We start from the raw sequence: 6,721 nt of genomic DNA, 5'->3' as shown, positions 1-6,721 counted from the left end.
CAGTTCCTGAAATCTTGGTGCCCCTGCCAAACTTTGACGCAAATTGTGGTCTCGTGTAAACGTACCAATCAGCCCCCTGTAACCATGCCTCTCGCTTCTGTACCAGTGCTTCTGCTCTAAAACCCTATAAAAACCCCAGCTTCCCATCTAGGGGGCGCGGAAGTCTCCCTAATGACTTTTCGCCCCGGGTACCCGTGTATCAAAATAAAAGCCTCTTGCTGTTTGCATCCAAATGGCCTCGTTGATCCTTGGGAAGGGGTCTCTCTGACGGAAGATACCCTCCGGGGATCTTTCATGTGCAATATCTGTGTGTGCTGTACTTTCTGTCCTCTATTCTGAAAATTCCTTGGGGCTCGAGGTGTCAGTATCTGGGTAGCAAGACATGATCAAGGCAGATGACAAGCTGCAGAAGTTCAGGGGGACGCCCCTAGCTTCATCAGTATTTTGGTGGGTAGTCTGTCTAGCTTGTTTTGGTTTTTTTTGTGTCTTTTGGGAGTGAAATTGTTAGACCTTGGTTGAGTGTCAGTCTCAGAAAAGACCCTGTGCCCAGATATATTTGGTCCTTGTAGAGCTCCTATCCTTTCCATATCATACTAACTTCCCTTCTTTCATATGATTCCCTGCACTCTGCCGAGGGTTTGGTTATGAGTCTTAGTGTCTGCTTTGAAACACTGCTAGGTGGATATAACCTAGAACTTCTGCTCGGATGTGGCCTGTGGTAGCTCAGTAACCAAGTAGTTTTCCAAAGTAAGGGGAACACGGACTATTTCTAACAGGATCTCAAGGGCAGGCTGTTTGACACCCCCCCCCCAGGGGAGGAGCAGTCTGTTAGGCCACAGAGGAGGACTTTGCAGCCAGCCCTGAAGATACCTGATAAAACAGGGTCAGATGAAAGGGGAGGAGGTCCTCCCCTATCAGGGGACTTGGAAAGGGGCAGGGAGGAGACCAGGGAGGGAGTGTGGGGTTGGGGAGGGAATGAGGGAGCGGGATACAGCTGGGACACAGAGTTAACAAAATGTAACTAAAAATAAAAATAAAAAATAAAAAATAAAAAAAATTAAAAAAAAAAAAAGAAATTGTTAGACCTTTGCCAGATACACTTTCAATATGGCAGAGCACAGTGACCTGGTACTCCTGGCTCAGGAAAGCCTGGGGCAGGGCATAGTCACTCTGCCACACTGTACACTCCAGAAGGCCTGCTCTGACAGGCCCAGACTGCCCAGTCCCAGTGAGCACCACTCTGTGTCTCCTGGAGCAGCAGGGCCCGTGCCTCCTGCACCCATTGGTGTGTACCAGCAGGAGGAATCAGTTTTATCTGCTTTGAGGTGGATGTTGTGCCTGCCTCAGTGGAGTCAGTTTTGGTTCCGGGAAATTAGCCTGGGTACAAGCCAGGTTTTTGGTTGTAAGTGTGATTCACTGTCTGTGGTGACTGTTCTCATTTCTTAAGATGGGACTTGGACTGACAACATTATGGAAAAGACTTCTAACTTTCCCTGTTTCTCCCAACTCCAAATGCATCAGTGGACCAGCATGTTCTCTGGTTTGAGAAAAAAAAAAAAAAAAAAAAAAAGGAAACCTGGATGAAATTGTCAGACTGCTTTTGGCCAGCTGGTGAGTGTTTTTGCCTCAGTGTTTGTGCAGTATTTGTTTGTTTCTACCTTCTGCTTTCTGTGCTGAAAGGCCTCGAAGTGTCTGTAGGAGCGGTGGTTAGTGCGCTACTTGTCTTCAGTCATATTGGAGGCAGTGGTCCTTTTGCTAAATTCCACTCTGTATAACAATATTTCCTAATTATCATCAAGTTTATTAGTAAATTCTTTATGGTATCACTTTTATTATTTCAAGTTTCTTTTCCATTACTTTTACACAGCTGTACTGTCTAGGAGCCACAAAAATGACCAGTACAAAAAGGTAATCTTAAATGTGTAATAAATGGCACTCACATGTAGGTTGTAATCAACACTTGTCTTTTTTTTTTTATTTCAGGTCCACTCAATATGACAGAAACTGACCCTGATCCTAGAAACCTACATCTACGCATGGCTGCGAGGTCATGGATCTTAGAAAAAGAATCTACTACCTCCTATTTGTTAGACCAACATCATTCCTTTCCTACACTAAATTTTACTCCATATACTCACAGAGAAGCAGAGCCATCACCCTTCATCAAAGAAGCTTCTCTAAACAGAAAATGAAGATCATTACAGAAAATCACAATTTATACAAAGCAAAGTTTTTGTTTTCAGGGGAGCAATTATATACTAATTTTTAATTATTCCATAGTACATTTGCATGAAGATACTGTGGGAGAGATTTTTGGATTTTTTTTGTTTGTTTTTTTTGTCTGTCTGTTTGTTTGAGAAACATCTTTGGATATGTAAAAGCATTAATTATTTATTAGTACTATGACTCCTATTGACTCTTCTTCAGAAATGAATATAAAGAACAATTTATGAAGTACTAAATAGGATTCTAAGGACTGAATTAACTTTTTGAAACTGAAGAAGGAATCGTCTTGAGATTCTTAAAGAAGTTCACAACCTATATGCGAGTTAAGTTAAGCAAGGTTATTTTTTTTTAATTATTTCAATCTTTCCTGCAGATAATATACAAATCAAGGTCTTTGCTTTTGCTTCTATCTTTTGGTAACTTTGGTTCATAGAAATTGACAGTGATAGAAAATAATGAGGACATTCTCTAATGTCCTTGATTCTCACAAATAAGATTTTCTAACAAACCATTCATTTTAGATAAAACTTAAAGATAATATTAAATGTGGAATTAGAAAAAAAATTTTCAGAAAGACCCATAAAAATTGTTGTTATTAAATCAAAGTCAGTGAGAGGGCTTCAAATATTTAATGGAATCATAATGTAAAAGTTTAGATTTTATGAGACTGCTCCAACAACTGTTAATCTTAAATATTTTGTGCAGTGAATAAGATAGAGATTGTCACATTTCTTTTGCATCATAATGAAAAATAACTGAGATTCATGTATAAAATTTTAAATTAGCAATTCGGAGTAGTTTCCATTATATGAAAAAGCCAGTAAAGACTTTTAAAACTTAATACGTTATAGACATAAATGTAAACAACTGGTCTAGGTTTACAGGTTATGGAGAAAAGCATCTGCCACGTAGTTGGTCTTGTGTAATCATAGCCCCAAGCACCACTACAGATGACCTATTTTAAATATGCAACCCCAACATGCCCTTGAGGGTGATGGGCAGTGAAGAGTAGAGCTTCCAAAAGCACCTGGACCAGCCAGGCTGGGTTACACTGCATCAAAAATATAGAGGGCAACTGTAGAGTACCAGTTATCCAACAGAAAAATAGAGGAATTCTGATTAGTCAGAGGGAGGGACATAGGGAAGGTAGGAGGATAAAATAAAAGAGAGGACACATAGAAAGCCATAAGGAATCATATTACTAACTATCTACTTAAAAAAGCTATAATAAACATCTCTGCATATAAATATAAACATATAGTTTAAATTAAAAATTTTCATCAGGGATTTAGATCCTCCTTGCTGGACAGTTTTCATGGTACCAGAAAGTATTGTGCAAATTTTGAAAGGAGTGATACAACCAACAGTTCTCCTCAATCATAACATCTACGAAACAAAACAATGATCAGTATAGGTTATGAGGGTGCAGGAGTGGCACACATACCTTGACACTAACTAGCAGCTCTGTAATTGGACTTGAGACCCAGTCCACAGGAGGGAAACCATGCCTGATACTAGAAACCTAGCTAGCTAACCAGAGCTAGTAAGGCCATGGTTCCTGGAGGTGACCCTACAGCCACCACTTTATTAAACGAGCATAGTCATGACTATGCTCTAAACATTTTTATGTGTATACACAGATATGTGTGGTTTTCACCTCTCACCAAGGAAACTCATCTTTACAACAGACAGAGGCCATGAGAGAAAACAACAACCAATCAAAATGCAGACTTAGCAGTACAGCGACAAAGGCTGTATCAATAAAACAACTCCTGGACCTAATTAAGGCTCAGGAGACATTGAGGAAAATGGAGTAGAAAGGCTGTAAGAGCCAACAATCAGGGTGTTTGCTGTGAGACTGTTTCTCCTAGCAATATCAGAATATATACACATAAATTATTACCAAAATAACTTCATAAACATAATCTCAACATGGACAATAACAACAAAAATGCCAAAGGAGATGAATGAAAACCCTAGATGCTTCAACCATGCATAAGGAATTATAGGCAAGCAAGGAATTCTGAGAGTTGGAGAAAGAGACTTCCCAGGAAAGAGCACACCAATTGGTTGTCCAATACCGAATGGTTAGCCCTGTAAAAAAATACAAGCAACAAGTTGGAACAAGTTGGTTTTAGAAATATATATGTATATTCATATATGTATGTGCATGTAAGAGAAATTTATGAAAGAAGAGGCCTATGAATTTTCAAGAGAGCAAGGAGGTGTATATGGAAGAGTATGAGGGGGAAAAGTGAATGCAGAAATGACATGATTATATTATAATCTCAAAAATAAATAAAATAATAAAAGAGTGTCCCTAACAAGATGGAAAGATGATTTCCACACACACACATTGTTGCCCAAGGGTCCATACTCATTAGCACACTAACGTATATGAGTACCTACACTTATACCTTATGGTCACAATAATACAAGAAATTAAAAAAGAAAAGAATTTCATTCCTTCTTTGTCTTAGTCTCTGCACAAAAGGATAATCAAACTTTATGTACTTAGACAGATGAAACAATATCTCTAACAAGCCAGGAAAGAATATGAAGTTCTATTCCTTTGTTGATATGGAACTTGGTAATTGTCTATAAATACACATTTAACCCCTTTCTTTGTGATGGCTTATGTTTTAAAGTGAGTAATAATATATTACAGAAACCTTAAAAGTCACAAAGTTTCAGGCAGAAAAAAATCCACCTTACTTAAATCAAATAATAGTATTTGAATTTCATAAACCATATTAAATCCTCTTTGCTTTGAACTTATTTTTGTTTCTTGCTAACCACTTTTGACACAACTCCAATGTAACTTTAGACAAATCAGTAGAATTTGAAGAATCTTGACTATCATAGGAAACTATTTTACCACCTCTAACAGAGCTTAGGATAAAAGTAAAAAATGAATTCTTTCCTAACTATATGACTATAACTTTCACAATTTTCTATTAGCTTATATGCATTATTTTACATGTGATCATTTTGCAATAATTTCTTTGGGTTGTGCAGAGAGAGAAAGGTTTAGCTAATTGAAGTCTTGGAGTGGAGCTGAGCATACAACTAGTCAAAATGATCACAAATCCTCAGTAACATTCTTCTTACTTTAGCTGTGCCTGCTCTTCAGTGACAGTAGACATTTTTAATAATTCAAGACCCAAAATAAAGCAGAAGTAAAACAGAAGCTAGGACCCACAGCATACTTTGATTTGAAGAATTTATTATCAAAATAGAATTTTAAATTTTTAATGAGGATTGTCAAAACCACTGAAATCCTGGAACTCTTTGAGACTATTACTGTCAATTTATGCTACTTAACTGTATGTATTTCTAGGACTGGTTTTCAACGAGGATTGCAGAAGAGATACATGTGTCTATTGGAGAATCTATTTACTTCTTTGAATGGAAACAGGTGGACTTCATTGCTACTAACATCATACCTTATTGGCTATTGACATTATTAAAAGTAAAACTATAAAGTCTAATAAATCATTCCTTGGACAACAGTTTATTCTTGATATGTATATTGATTGGCTATATTTAAATATGGAATTTGCTGAAGATATACCTAACTTTCTTTGCTTAGCAAATCCAGAATCTGTACAAATTCAGATTCCAACTTCTACTTATATTTCCCAAGTAAAGTAGAGAAGACGAGAGGTAATGCCAAATGGTATTACCAACTTTTTCACAGTATCCTTCTGGCAAAGTACTGTAGACAATATGAAAATAAGGTAGCATCCAGAGCCACTGCAGAACAAATGTCAATTTTTTTTTCTTTTATTCTAATCCACCAACCAATGTGGATGCAATATCACCAGTGGTTACCATGGTTCCCAACAAAATATACCCAATTCATATCTTTTGAATGAATGACTTCCATTGCAAGTTCAGATTAAAATGTCAAGGGAAAGAGTGTTTCACAATATTCATGTTCACAATTTCACATTTTAAAATGTGTGAAATGTGTGTTTGTTGTTTTGTGTTTCTCAGAAAAAGAAAGCACCAAGAAAACAAAGAAGGGAAAGACCATGAGAGTTTGTATTTAAGGCGATCTTTTTAATATGCTTGTTCCTTCTTTAATTTTTATTTTTTACAATTCAGTAATTTTGTAGCCTGATTGTAGCTCCATAACTCATCTCCTCCCTGTCTCGCCCTCCCTCCCTCTTCTAACCTATCCCATTCCACCAAGCTCACTGAAAGTCAGGTCAGACTCCAAGTGGGTGTCCTAGTAAGGCGAGCAGAGGCTGTCTCTGACATGAACTCAGAGTTCACCTCCCCCTGTGGGGAGTGCAGCCTTGCCAGCCACAAAGGAAGATGATGCAGTCAGTCCTAATGAGACTTGATATGCTAGGGCCAGATGGAAGGGGAGGAGGACCTCCCCTGTCAGTGGACTACAGAAGGGTCAGGGAGTAGATGAAGGAGGAAGGGTTATAGCTAGGATACAAAGTAAATAAACTGTAAAAAGAAAAAAAAAGTAAATATCCCT

The sequence above is a fragment of the Psammomys obesus genome, unplaced genomic scaffold (assembly GCF_907164565.1).
Source record: "Psammomys obesus unplaced genomic scaffold, mPsaObe1.curated_primary_1811, whole genome shotgun sequence".
Classification (NCBI taxonomy): domain Eukaryota; kingdom Metazoa; phylum Chordata; class Mammalia; order Rodentia; family Muridae; genus Psammomys; species Psammomys obesus.
This window is presented reverse-complemented; position numbering follows the sequence as displayed.